Source organism: Corvus moneduloides, chromosome 4 (assembly GCF_009650955.1).
Source record: "Corvus moneduloides isolate bCorMon1 chromosome 4, bCorMon1.pri, whole genome shotgun sequence".
In the NCBI taxonomy this organism is placed as follows: Eukaryota; Metazoa; Chordata; class Aves; order Passeriformes; family Corvidae; genus Corvus; species Corvus moneduloides.
In genome coordinates, this window is record NC_045479.1 from 66736379 (window position 1) to 66750771 (window position 14393).

The window sequence follows — 14393 nt, forward strand, 5'->3', positions numbered from 1 at the left end:
AAAAGTTTTGGAGGGGTAAAACAGGTTTTGTGTGTAGAAAGCAAATACAAAGCAAGGTGTTTCAAAAAAGCTAAGTATTTTGGTTTTAATAAAAACCTTTTGTGCTTTTCCTCAACTCAGAAATCACAGCAGGTCAGTTAAAAAGTCAGGCTACTTGCCTGATCAAAATAAAAGGCAGATTAATCTGCTAGAACCTACTGTCTTCTTTGGGAGAAAGTAAAAGTGCAGTTGAAACTCCAACTGTAATTACAGGGAAATCTATTTTTGTGAAAGGGAAACAAAGAGTGAATTCCACCTGTCTGTGTTAGGCACAAGTGTGTGGTCTGATGATGGCCCAGGTTCAACTCCTTTGAAGACTTGTCCAAGGTAATTTATCTCTGTGTCCTGTCTCCCAGTTCATAGGAAGGTCTAATACCAATTCCCTGAAAACTGTTGAGAAGATAAATTCACGAAGACTGTTGTAAGGAAGACATGATACAATTACTTTAGATTCACCATTCTTATAGTCTGATGAAGGAAGTAGAACATGTTTCACAGATAATGAGCTTTTTAAGCATCAGTCTTGCAGTGCTGTGCTCTGGTCCCTCACACATTCTGGAGTTTATTGCTTCTCTTATAGAGAGGCAGCAAGTGGAGCTGTCTATCAGCTTCACTGTACCACATGATGCAGAACTCCACAGGTGTGATGAAAAGATTCCAAGGGATGAATTCTTGGGCTCTTACAAACTGGTATGGTCCTCTCGTTGGAGCAAGATTTTTATGGAACAGGTCTTAGGTTTTACAGTAACGCATTTGGGTCTTTTGGGAAAGGAACCTCTCAAGTGATCTCTGAATCACAGAAGCAAAATGTCATAAGGTGGTTTCTTACCTGCCTCTGTAACTCCAAGTCTCATCATATTATCTCAAGACTTACAATAGCTGACAGATTTCTGAAAATTCAGCTCCAAGCTGTATGTTCATATAAGATCAGTTTCCATTAAACATAGATAAAACATCAGCTTACAGGCTGTGGCAGAGAAAAGCTTGGAAATTCAAACCATAGCAACTTCAGCAATCAAAAGCAAATAGAAGATATCTGAAAACCATGCTTGGAAAATATTATAGATTTTGTGTCTCATGTAAGCCAATGACTGATTTTTCAAGTGTTTGGGAATGGTAACAATTAATGTCGCCTATAGAATTCCTGATAATATTATTCAGTTCATGTTCCTTTGAAACTCCTGAGGGATATCTTCTCATCCTTGGAATTTGTTCCTGTTCATTTTAAAAAAATTATTCTTTGTTTCTAGGCCTTGACTGAGGAAAGCACACATGAAATGAAGACTGCATGAAGAAAGCTTTATGCAGATGATATTGCAATACCAGTCAAATGAAATCCAAATCTTCATATTAAAAGCAATTGGTGATACAGGAAGATTTAGGCCAATCCAACAAGAAGCTGGCAGAGTAGTTAATTTTCAGTCTGCATCAGGTGCCGCTGATATTTTTCCTTTATTTGTTCTAGTGAGGTTCTCCCAAATAGTTCCTTAAATTCACATCCAGAAATGAGCTTGGTTGTATGATCTTGGCTCTCAATTAAAAAGTATGTCCCAGATTAATATCAGCCAGGAAAACTAACTTTTGACTTCAGGGAGAAAAACTGGTTGATGGCTGATAACCAACTTGAAATCCGCTGTCATGGATCTCTGCTAACACAGAGAATGGGAAATCACTTCATGCAAGGACTCAGGTAATCAAACTTTTCCATGAGTAGAGCAACCAACTCATTTGGTAATGGAATTTGCCCACAGATTATATAAATCCTGGTAATATCTGAATTTAGAGTTAACAATGAAGCTTATGCCTGTTACACCTCAAGGCTGAACAGAACTAAACAGAGAGGCCTAAACCAGAGGCCAGTGTTGGAATGAGAATCCTTTTCTAACACACATGGTTTCCAGATGCAGCACTCTCTTGTCTTTCTTCATTTAGTATTTATGACTAAATTGATAAATCAATCCTTTTTCCTCACAACCCATGATTTTTTTTTCTTCAAAATATAGTCTGTAATTCAATTTGTGGATAGTCTAAAAAAAATTCTAGGACTAATGAGCTTTTTAGATACAAAAATATTACACGCTTTCTAAAATGAGGAGTTACATTTCTTTGATAGAATATTTGAACTATGTGACTCATATAATCCAGAAACCTTTTCATTATGAAAACTTAATTATGAAATAAAATATAAAATCTACATCTGTATATGGCAAATATGAACAGATAAAAATTCATATCTGTCAGATATCCTGTTACAAACCACGAAGTATGTTGCTACATTCCAAAGCCTGGACTTGGCTAAATCTAAGATGTGCTCCCATTTTAACTGATTAATTTTTTGACATATAAAGTGCACTATTGAGCTTCTCAGGTTTACAGAATTACGACATTTTTGAGGGAATATCTGATCCAGGCTTGTCCATTTCACTTTCCAAATATTTTTTTGGTATACACCACTCTGTAGTGAAAGACATGCATCAGTTCTCTTGCCATACAAAGTTATAAATCTGGAGAGTGATCTGAAGGTTACATTTATTTGCTTTAATGAGACTTTACCATGCTTAAAGTACAGTGTATTGAGCAAAAGGTGAAGAGCTTTAATCTAAATCAAGTATACTGCAATAATTGAACAAGGGTATCACGTAAGAGAGGAGAAAACAGTACAAGGGTTAAACATTACTTTGGATATTTGGATTGAGAACATGTTACCAAAGTGAGTTTGTTTTAAAAAGCAAGGATTTTCAGTCTGAGTGGGTCCTTTTGTGGCTGCAAAGATTTATATCGTTTTAAAGCTATTTTCTAGCATAAATGCCTTCTTACTTAGCATGACAAGAAGCAAATAAAAGCTGTCTGATGTGCTCAGCAAGAACTTAATCCAGCTGGACAGAATGAGGTACAAATGCAATTAATATCTCTTTACCAGCAAATATATTATGGTTTATAGGGTCTTATTTTTCAGAAATTATTCAAGTAAAGCATCTTGATCAGTATCTTGCCTAGAAGATGAGATTACTTTTTAGCCATTAGGAATTCTCTGAGCAATTGAATTTGCATTTTGTAGGCTCAGCTGCTAAAACTAACTGGAGATTTTTGGTTCTACCTCTTAGATATCTCAGTTAGAAACTGATTTTCCAGGTCAGTGCTCACTAGTCCTTCAAATGATGTCTCCATTAAAATTACACAAGTTGGACTGAAAACTGCCTTCTCTTGTGATCTTGGTTTTACCAGCTTTCTCTGCACTAAGACAGCTCCTCTAAAGATAGTGAGGATGTTGCTGGCCTTTCTTTCGCACTGTTTTGTACAGAACCCAAGAATTGGCATGATTTCCACCTCTATGGAAATGCCAGAGGATGCCAAAGATCAGCTCTTCATGAGTGGTCTTCTATTTGTTATTCTTCTACTGCCTATCCTGTCTCTATGGCCCCTGGAATATGCTTTTTTCCTGTCTGGACTTTTTCTGTTCCTCATGCTACTTCCTGGAGGAAGGATAAAGATACTGAAGAGCTTGAGAAGAAAGTTAATGCTGAGAAAGAAAGAACAAGGAAAGATGGTCTCTACTCTAAAGCTTTGAGGATTTTCCACTTCTTTCAAAGGTCTCAGTGAGACCTTGGCAAAGCTAAAAGGCCATAGAAGGATCAAAGCCACTGCATTTCTGTACTGTTTCTTTGTGTGTGGGTTTTTTTTTTTTTTTCATGTGTTTCAGAAAATAGTCCCTGGATAAGAAAGGTTGATGGACTTTTTGTCTGGTTGGATTGTTCAGGTTCAACACACGGTGTTGTCCAGTACCTGTGGAGAAGGAGAGTAATTTTTGCAAGTCAGCAGTGAATGCTTTCATTCTTTTGGTTAAATACATTTTTAACAGAGTGTCATATCTTCAGCAGACAACAACAACATAACTCCAGGAACAAATGTAGCTTCAGGAATCTATATCAGACCAGAACTCAGGCATCTTCCCTTCTCCATCATTTTTCCTAGAAGCATCTAGGCATGTGGCTATAAAACTAGGAGCCAGGGGATTGTAAGTACTAGTTCTCACTCTTTTCCTCTGTAAATGTGGGTATTTGGAGGGAAGCAAGCCTCTAAAATCAGCAGTAAGTTTCAGATGTTATTACTCTGACATAGACTATCAAAAGATGATTTTTAATTCCCATGCTGTTTAGTTACCAAGCAAACAAAGGAAAACTATGTTATACAAATGGTTATACCTTCCAGCTTCAATGTAACATTCCTAAACTACAGATTACAACTGTACATGAGAAGAAAATTCATATCCACACATTATATATTACATGCTATGTACTTTCCACTTTTTTCTTCCACTTGAGATAGGATTTCAAAGTCACATCTAACCCTTCATTCACAGGGCTTATGCAAGCTTGCATTGATGGATGAAACTCATACTCACCATGTGTATGGGAAAAAGCACTTTGTGTAATCCTCATAAATCCTGTAGTGATGTGAGTGCAGTTTCAGCTGGGATATTCCAAAGGAAAATGGAAGATCAAATTCCAACTGCATGTGTTAATTAGATAATATTCCTTTTTGTGCAACTGCTATCTCACGGGATTTGTGTACGGATAGACAAATGTGTAGCTGATTGGGATATTCACTGACTGTCTCTGGAGGTCCAAGTTCTACCAAGAGTCACATGCGTTAAGTTATCCCTCTTAATTTGCTATTAGACAAAACCATGACTTAATGTGGTAAAACTGGTTCTTTGTGTTCAAGGAGAAGTCACGGGCTGTACTGACAGAGATGCTGTAGTTCAGGCCTGAGATGTGCTGGAAGGTTTGCGAGGAGGAATCCAGCAGAGCTTCTTCTCCTACTATGCCCTGCTTAAGCAAACGCATCTCCATGGGGTAGTGAGGAGAAAAACTGGAAGAGCACCAGGAGCTATTTACACAACTGGAACCATTCCATCCTCAGTCAAGTGAAGCAAATAGCTGTAAAAGCGTTCTCTATTTCAGCCATCCAAGAACAACACCACAAAGTGGACACCACGAGAGGTCAGTTGCCATGGGCATACAAGCGTCTAACTGGGAGAACACCCACAGACACTGAACTTTGATTCAGCAAACCCCACCTCCAGCTCTCTTTAGTGCAAGTGTTGCTATCATTCAGTTTTAAAAGCAACCTAGGAGCTTCAGGGGAAATACGTGGAGGCACTGGATGGTCCACTTCTGAGACGAGACAGGAAAGAGGCAGATACAAAATGCAGTTAGACAGAGGTGGGATGTCTTGTTTTCTCACCCCAGGCTCCACAGACACTGGTTTCACTAGACGAGCTCTCCAAGTCTGTGTATCTAACCTAACACAGCCTGCCCAGTGTTCAAGTCTCAGGGAATCTTTAGATGAGTTCTGATAGGGATGGATAATTGTTGTAATTAATTAGAGAACCAGAACCAAAAACTTGAGTGACACAGTCTCTGGAAGCACACCAAGCTTTTAAAATCTTACCCATGTTTTTTCAGTTTTGAACATGGCTAGCAGATTTCTTCCTCTGCTTGACTAGTAATAAAGCCCAAGGGCAACCAAGCAAAATTGGACCAAACTAGTTGGACAGTAAATTCCTACTTTTACACATTATTAAAGCTGAGCTAAATGAAAGAGGTCATTCTCTTTGCAGATGCTCCTGCATGTTCTTTTTATTTTAGAAACAAATTGTTAATTTTTTTTTCCATTTGAATGAGGCATGAACATAAATTGCTATAACGACACAGCCATTTGGTGCCAAATGCAATAAAATGTCATGACAACAAAAGCAATGATTATTCATAAGTCATCATTTAGTTCTGTTGCCTCCCTTCCTCCCAAGTAAGCTTCCCTCTCTCTCTGCCTCCAGCCTTCCGTTCTACCCCTCATAAAAGAATTGAGTGGAAAAGAGATTTTTAATCCATGGCCAATGCCTTTCTCCAGGCTTTTTTTTTTTTTTTTGGACTTGCATGGACTTTCTGAAGAGCACAAACCTTTATAAACTGCCAAAGGAGAGGTTTTATCTCGGTGTCCAATGATCTAAACTGAAACACACTCACCTAAAGAAAGTGCTCCACAATAGCCTCCCACAACAATTTTATGACCCAGCCAACAGAGGTCAAGACTGTTACTCTTTGGAAAACATGATCTGCATCTATGTTAGTCTGAGTAGTGATCTCCAAAATAAGCAGTTCAAGTATTTAATCTAGGAACACCTACTTATTGTAGGTCATTTTTTTAGTTCAGCCTTCTCTCTAAGTGAATTCTACATGTCTATTCGATTTTGGCTTTAGGAAACCCTGTGCCATGGGAGTTGTATTTCTTCAAATAAAGTATATCACAGCAGATGCAGTGTAGAACACAGTCTGACCAAGCAGTAAAAACATTATCCTCTACCCAATATATAATTTGTTGCTCTCTGATTTGGCTTGATCAGATTTCTCCCTTTTTGCATTCCGAAAAAATCCTAGTGTGCCTTCCATCAGGAATCATTGTCTCACTGTATCAGGAAGCCCATACATGAATCACATAGCTACAGTACAAATTGGAAGATGCAGAGAATTTTCAGAATAAATAAATAGCAAAATACTGATGTGTGAACACAGTAATGAGACCCTGAACTGTGTGGTGCATCTGAGAAAACTGAGAAGCTTGGATTAGGTTAGGTTAGATTAAATGTAAGAATAAGATTTACTGTGAAAGCTAGGTAATTTGGAATATTTTTTTTTCCTTCTTCGTGGTTTTTTTTTTTTTTTTTTTTTTTTTTTTTTTTTTTTTTTTTTTTTTGAGAAATGGTGGCACTCTTGAGTTCTGTGTCCAGGAAATTTTATGAGTTTGGAAGGAAAAAGGCTAGTTTCTTAAGTCTGCCTTAAAGAGAAACAGAAACAATGTCTCAATTTTACTCAGTAATAATAGAATTCATGCAGAATTTGGAAAACACAGGATCAAATTTTGTTTCTAACAACAAAAAAGTAATTGAAATCTTTCTCTTCCCACAGCAATCCTCTCACTGTTCAATAAAACAGAGTATGATTTCAAGTGAGTATGGCAATTTTATAATGTCAGAATGCTGGAGGTTCCTCCAGTCTCTCCTTTGAGAACATTGATTTAAATATACATAATTCCATATAAAAATATCAGCACTGGTTATCCCACACACTTTTTTTGAGGTATTCACTTGGGAAGTGGTAGTTAGGCTCCACTTTTGTGCATCTTAATCTATGGAAAGTGAAAGAGTTGAACCATAATGCTGCCACGAAACTGCACTTAAGGCATTCTTCTAGGTGGGATGAAGTAGGTTCAAATGTCCATAGCACCGGGATGCATTGAACCTGACCCTAAAATCCTGAAAAATCCTGAAAGCCTTGAATCCTGCCCAGGGCTTGATAGCTCATACTGACAGGATAGTGAGTCTGAAGAGCACCAGGCTGTTTTCCAGGAGTAGCTTTTTTCAGGACTGTCTTTTAGGTTAAGTTGCTGGACAAAGGAACAGGTTTTCAATTTTTAACCTTTCCAGAACTGATTTACCTCTTGCACGTTGTCAAACATGACCTTCTTTTTCTTCCTCTCTCCTTTTTATACAGTTGTGGAACAAATATATACAAATTTACAGGTCTACTCTTTTTACAGCCCCCTCACAGTCTATGCCAGCTAAGTAATTGCTATCAAGCCTTTTGTGGGCCTCACACTTGAGACAACTGCAGAAAAGTCTGGAAGAAGGGGAAGACAAAGACTAGCTGTGTCCATCAATGCACAAGGGTGGCACAGAGAATCCTCCAGACTATGTCACTTGGGATTGGAGAGACAGGCAGCAGAAACCCAAACTGAGCAGCGATGATACAGCGATGCTTTGACAGCAGGTTAGAGATAACAGGCACAGGATGACCTGTCAGTGCTCAGCCTTGGTGGGACGAAAGAAGACCCCTCCACTGATGCCAGTCTAGTCAGCTTCAAGACAGGGGGTGTAGTTTTCTTGTCAATCACATATTAGACAGGACTTTGGAGAAGCAATCCAGTACCTCTGAGGAGGCTGCATTGTTCAAGAATAATATGTGATATGTTTTACTGGTTTGGATGCTTTGGTGTATGTCTGTAACTCAATTCCCCTCCTGTTTTTATGTAACTTTACTGGCTGTTTTCCCTTTCCCAACACCAGAATGATTCATATGAGAACGCCAGCCAATTTTTCTCTATTAAAAAAGAATCAAGATTATAAGAACCGTAAAATTATGCAAAATACTCAGCCAAAATGTCTCTCAGTGATCAGTTGAAAATTGTCCCCACAGTAAGAAAAGACATCTTCAGTTCAAAGGAGACAAGGGACCATCTCGTACTATGCCTTAAAGAGCTGCTAAATCAGACTGGCTTGTGATATTAGCATAATGTTCACATTTAACATGTATCCTGCAGTAATTCCCACTAGTTGGCCTTTAAATTGCCTCAGCTACTGTAGCAGAACAAACTAGCGCAGAAACAATGAAGAATTTTCACATACTACACTTCCAATGACTGTGGCAGTGGTCTCACTGCAATAAACACAGCAAGGGTCACAGTCTCGGTCTGAACAAATTTGCTGCTTAATACCATTGCAACTATCTTTGTCAGAGAAGATTGAATGGTTGTTTTATTTCATTTTATTTATTTTCTACATTTTATTTTATTTGGAAGTCACTGGGAAGACTGCGACAAGCCCTATCCCATTGTTACACTGCTATTAAGTCACATTAATTCCCTGGGGAATTTTTAAGAGCTTTGCTGATTCTGCATGCCCAGCTGTGTGAACAGAGCTTAAAAACTTGGATTTCATGTGGAAAAAAAAATGCTTTTCTCTCATAGCTTTGTGGTAATTGACTTTGGGAAAAAAGGAACTTCAACTTTGCACACTTTAAGTCATATAAGAAAGCCACAATAATTATATTGAATAAAATTATCTGCTTCTGATAGCTGCAATCTGGGCATGTTCTTAAAATACCCACAGTCTGAGTAACTGTGCTGATCATCTATTAAAGCTGTGTGGAATCTTCAAGCTATGTTTACATTTTAATTGACAAAAACGTCAATATTCACAATGTATACAGTCAAGACATAATGAAACCATGCTGCACTTTCCCTGCTTTATTACAAAAGTCTCAAGACACGGCAAAAAAAAATTTAAAGATTCAGTGTATTATTATTTTTTCTTGGAAAAAATATCTCTAGGGGAAGCCATACTGTATTGTTTTAAAGCCCAGCTTTAATGAGTGGAAGTTCAGGATATCTGGAGCCTACTGGGACTGTGCTGTTTGTTTGTGATCTTACCCACATTGCTGGTTTGGAACAGCAGGAGATGGTGCTGCAGACAGTTCTGGCATTCATGTTACAGTTTACTTCTTCACCAGAGTAACTTAAAAAAAAAAAAAAAAGGATAGGAAACTTACTCTAGGTCCATGTTAAAAAAAAAAAAAAAAAGAAAAAGAAAAAGAGAAGGGAAAAGAAAAACCACAAAAAACTGTATGAATTCACTTAGATATTTTGAGTCACAAGTCCCCAATTTGTTTTGCATGTAAAATAATTAAGGTGGGACAGTTTTGATCTCTTTGTGGAAGAACATTGCAATACTAATATCAGAAAGAAAGTGACTTTGCTGGAGGTAGATTTATTTCACATTTATTTTCACATTGAGGAGATCTGATCCTCCTTCTCCTTAATGTTTTTGTCATTCAAGTTATTACTCTGCCAAGACAACTGGTCTAAATTCAAGTGACATATTTGACTTACTATTTTGTACACTTTTTTACTGGTTTTATTCCCTTTGTGGATGCCTTTTCAGAAGGACATCAAGTATGACTTGCTTGTCCATATTTTCAAACTCTTATAAGTCTATTTCTATAGTTTCTCACGTACCAAAGGAGCTGTCAGTCTCAGGTACAAGGCTGTTATATGGTAACTGATTTAAAGTCATCTTTGCAAAATTACCTTTCAGGCTTGTTTTTAGATTGTCCTAGCTGTGCTGGTTTGGACAAATTTGGAGGAAAAATATCCTCTGATAGAAGGCAGGTTACAACCACCCCTACTCGACCAGGTTCGGGAAAAAAAAAGGAAATTTTTCTCAGAGGAAAGTGAAAGAGATAAAAACTATTTATTTAACAAACACACAAGAAAAGGGTAATAATGCTAAATAATAAAACCTCTTGCTGTGGAGAGAAACCTGGGAAAATTTCAGAGTTCTTCTGTAGATATGGTCTCTCTCCTCCTCCTCGAAGCTGGATCCAGGGCCTTGGTGGAAAATTCTCCCAATGCGGTCTGATGTTGAAACAGTCCAGAAGAGAAGAAGAAGAAAAAAAAAAAAAAAAAAAACCGAAGTCTCAGGAAAACAAAGTTCAACTCTCCGTCTCCCTACGGAGAAAAGGAGCCAAAAGCTGGCTGAAAAGCAAGAAGGGTGCAGAAGCAGAGGAGTGCGTGTCTGCGACCTTGAAAAACTGCTTTGAGAAGTTTGCTCGGTTTTTTTCCTCTTCCTCCTCTCAGGCTCAGTTTAAAGGCACAGAAAGGCACAAAGTTAATTTCTGGGCATAGAGCAGTGATAGGGGAAACAACATCATAAAGTCACCCCAAGACATTCCACCCCTTATCCCATATTGTTGGCTCATTGCCCAAACTAATATATTCTAATTCTACACACACACACCCCAATGCACACATATATGTATACACAGCTATGTATGAATAGTGACAGTGACCCTCAGCAAGCAGGGGTATACAGGAATTTCACATTACAGGTGGTTTTCACCCAACAATCAGATCTCCCTGTGGTACACAACGTGTTGTTCCATCTTTCTGCATTACCCACCACGTGCAACCAGGTCCCTGAGCAAAGACAACCCCACGGATGGGTTTGTCTGTATTCAAGGCAGAATTAACCTAAACAGTCCTTCCTAACAGACCTCTGACATGCACTACTGGGTCCTTATCTCCATCTACTGTATGCAGGGGCTCAGACTGGGCTGGACCAGCTCTATTGGTGGAACCTCGGGTGGCCTTTGCTAGATGCTGCTCCCAATTTTTGAAAGTTCCCCCACCCAATGCCTTCAAGGTGGTTTTCAACAATCCATTGCACCGTTCCACTTTGCCTGCAGCTGGTGCATGGTAAGGGATGTGGTACACCCATTCTATGCCATGTTCTCTAGCCCAGGTGTTGATAAGGCTATTCTTAAAATGAGTCCCATTGTCAGACTCAATTCTCTCAGGGGTGCCATGCCTCCAAAGGACTTGCTTTTCAAGGCCCAGGATGGTGTTCCGGGCAGTAGCATGAGGCACAGGGTAGGTCTCCAGCCATCCAGTGGTGGCTTCTACCATTGTGAGCACATAGCGCTTGCCTTGGCGGGTTTGAGGCAGTGTGATGTAATCAACCTGCCAGGCCTCCCCATACTTGTATTTGGACCATCGCCCACCATACCACAGAGGCTTCACCCGCTTGGCCTGCTTGATCGCAGCGCATGTCTCACAATCATGGATCACCTGGGAGATACTGTCCATGGTTAGATCCACCCCTCGGTCTCGTGCCCACTTATAGGTGGCATCTCTGCCCTGATGACCTGAGGCATCATGGGCCCATCGAGCTAGGAACAACTCTCCCTTGTGTTTCCAGTCCAAGTCTACCTGTGACACTTCTATCTTTGCAGCCTGATCTACCTGCTTGTTGTTTTGGTGTTCCTCATTAGCCCTACTCTTGGGGACATGGGCATCTACATGGCGGACTCTCACAACCAGCTTTCTTACTCAGGCAGCGATGTTTTTCCACTCCTCAGCAGCCCAGATTGGTTTTCCCCTACGCTGCCAATTAGCTTTTTCCCACTTTTCTAGCCATCCCCACAGAGCATTGGCTACCATCCATGAATCAGGGTAGAGGTAGAGCTTTGGCCACTTATCCCTTTCAGCAACGTCCAGGGCCAGCTGAATGGCTTTGAGTTCAGTGAGTTGGCTTGATCCACCTTCTCCTTCAGTAGCTTCTGCAACCTGTCATCTGGGACTGCATACGGCTGCTTTCCACTTTCGTTTCATCCCTACGATGCGACAAGAACCATCGGTGAAAAGAGCATAGCGTGTGTCTTCTGCTGGCAGTTGGTTGTACGGTGGAGCTTCTTCAGCACGTCACTGGTTCTTGTTCCTCTTCATCAGCGAGACCAAAGTTTTCACCTTCAGGCCAATTTGTGATTATTTCCAAAATCCCAGGGCGATTCAGTTTCCCGATACAGGTGCGCTGTGTGATGAGAGCAATCCATTTGCTCCATGTGGCATTGGTGGCATGGTGGGTAGAGGGAACCTCTGCTTTGAACGTCCACCCCAGCACTGGTAGTCAGGGTGCCAGGAGGAGTTGTGCCTCAGTGCCAATTACCTCTGAGGCAGCTTGGATTCCTTCATAGGCTGCCAAGATTTCCTTCTCTGTTGGGATATAGTTGATGCCTCACAAAATTTTCTTCCTGTGAGCTGATACTCCACTGTCATCCTCTGTTGCCACTTTCCTTGTGCTTCAGCTGCAGACTCCCTGGCTGTGTCTGAGCTGTAAAAATGGACAAAGACCGTTCTGTGCCCCTGAGCCCTGATGACATGGCATGGCCTGACTTCACACATTGGGTCTTGCTTCTCTCCAAAGGATGCCAGGATGAAAATACCCAAACTGCCCATGGGAAACAGGCATGTGAAGTCTCTTGAACTGTGCCCAGGTATTGTTTGGCAACACTAAATGGCACAAGGCAACACAGGGATTATGGCAACTGTTAAATAACAGAGATATCGGTGTGCTCATGCTCTGACCTGTACCCTGGTCATGGTTTTGTACACTACTAGTATAGACATAATCTCTGGGGCTGGGACCAGCTTTTATTTTTGTTGGTGAATCAATGTTAGTCCAACAGGTTCTTTATTACTGACGAAAGCTCTTTGGAATGATGGAAAAGGTATCCTGTTACTATGGTACAGTTCAGATTTTCCTGGGAAACTTAGCTTGTGAAATTAGAGTAAGATGAAAACGACTTTGCAGTGATATTTTTCTGCATTTTTTAAAATTATTATTTTTCTTTCTGTAACCTGAAACAAAAAGTCTTGAAGTCTTCTAAGTGAAACTACTAAAACCATCTGTAATATTTTCTGTTCAGCTGGAAAACAGAGAATCATTTTTCTTTCTGACTACCATCGAAAGTGTGGCTGTCCACACAGCCCCTGTCAAGAAATAATATGGATGATCTAAGAGAAAGAAAAGCAAATCAGGAAACTGCCTGCAGAGATAAGAGGGAGGAGGATTTAAAAGGATAGTGTTTCCATAAATCAAGGCAACCGGTGACAGCTTTAAAGTAAAGGTCAAAAACATTGCGAGAGGTGTCACTTGGATAAGAAGTTAATCCAAGTTTCCATCTCTCTGCCTTTAGTGCTTGTTCAAGTGGAAGTTAAAGATCTCATGGCATTATTTCAGGATCATAAGAGATTGATATCCTGCCCAAATTCTCTCTTTCAGGATCATCAGAGACCTTTGCACCAGTATCAATACACACAGATTTATGTGATTGCTATAAACAAAGGGGCACATTTGTCTGCATACCATTGCTACAGTTTGTTCAGATCGAATGGCAGCAGAGAATTTTAAATTGGCACAAGAATGCTGGGTAGTGTACACTGCAAAACCCATCAGGATGGGTTTGCAATAAGAAAATAGAAAAAGAAATATAATAGAACTCTCTATCACAGAGGATTCCAAGCAAACATGAGAAATGGGCATCAGAGAGTTTCCCGATACCAACTGAACCAAATAAGAGGTTTGGCACAAATTTCTCAAAAATTCCCTGAGATACACAGTCTTTGGCAAGATGCTGCCACATCTTAATAGAAATTACTATTTCCACCTCGAAAAGGTGGAAACAGCTCTTGGGAGTCTGAAACTAAAGAGCTGAAGTGCCAACATTATAATTTAAGGACTGTGATTTTTTCATTGCTTTACACAGAGTAAGTAGCCTTTACTCATGGGACATCCTTTAATGTGGGATTATTTTCTTGCAAATGAATTCAGTTGGTAGGTTTTGAAATGGAAAGTGCATGAGATAATTGGCCTGAGGAGGAGGCAAATGGTATCTGTGTGTCAATGAAGCAGAAGTCAAGCACCTGTGCTACTCCCACAGCATATCATCAACAGCAAAGGTATGATGTAAAAATGCAATAATAAAAAAAAATCTTTAAAATAATCTGCTGAAAGTAAACTAAACTGTAGTAAATTTAGGTATCCCCAATCCTGTTTCATCCTTCCTTAATTTTATCGGCAGTCAGTTAAGCTGCTAAAGAGCTTTCATGAGTAAGAGATCTATCCAGTGAGTTAAATTTGAAAGTAAAGACTTAATATTGCTCTGTTTAAAAATAGGAAA

At 39.6% G+C, this 14393-nt stretch overlaps 1 long non-coding RNA gene across 1 annotated transcript; it reads right to left on the reverse strand.

The window, feature by feature from the left end:
* Positions 1 to 2556: 2556 nt before the first annotated feature.
* LOC116443501 lies at positions 2557 to 10216 on the reverse strand. Its single transcript, XR_004239938.1, has 3 exons — positions 10176 to 10216; positions 9307 to 9391; positions 2557 to 3822 (listed from the first exon to the last, which is right to left on the reverse strand). It is a non-coding gene; the product is annotated as an uncharacterized LOC116443501 (long non-coding RNA).
* Between the last annotated feature and the right edge of the window lie 4177 nt (positions 10217 to 14393).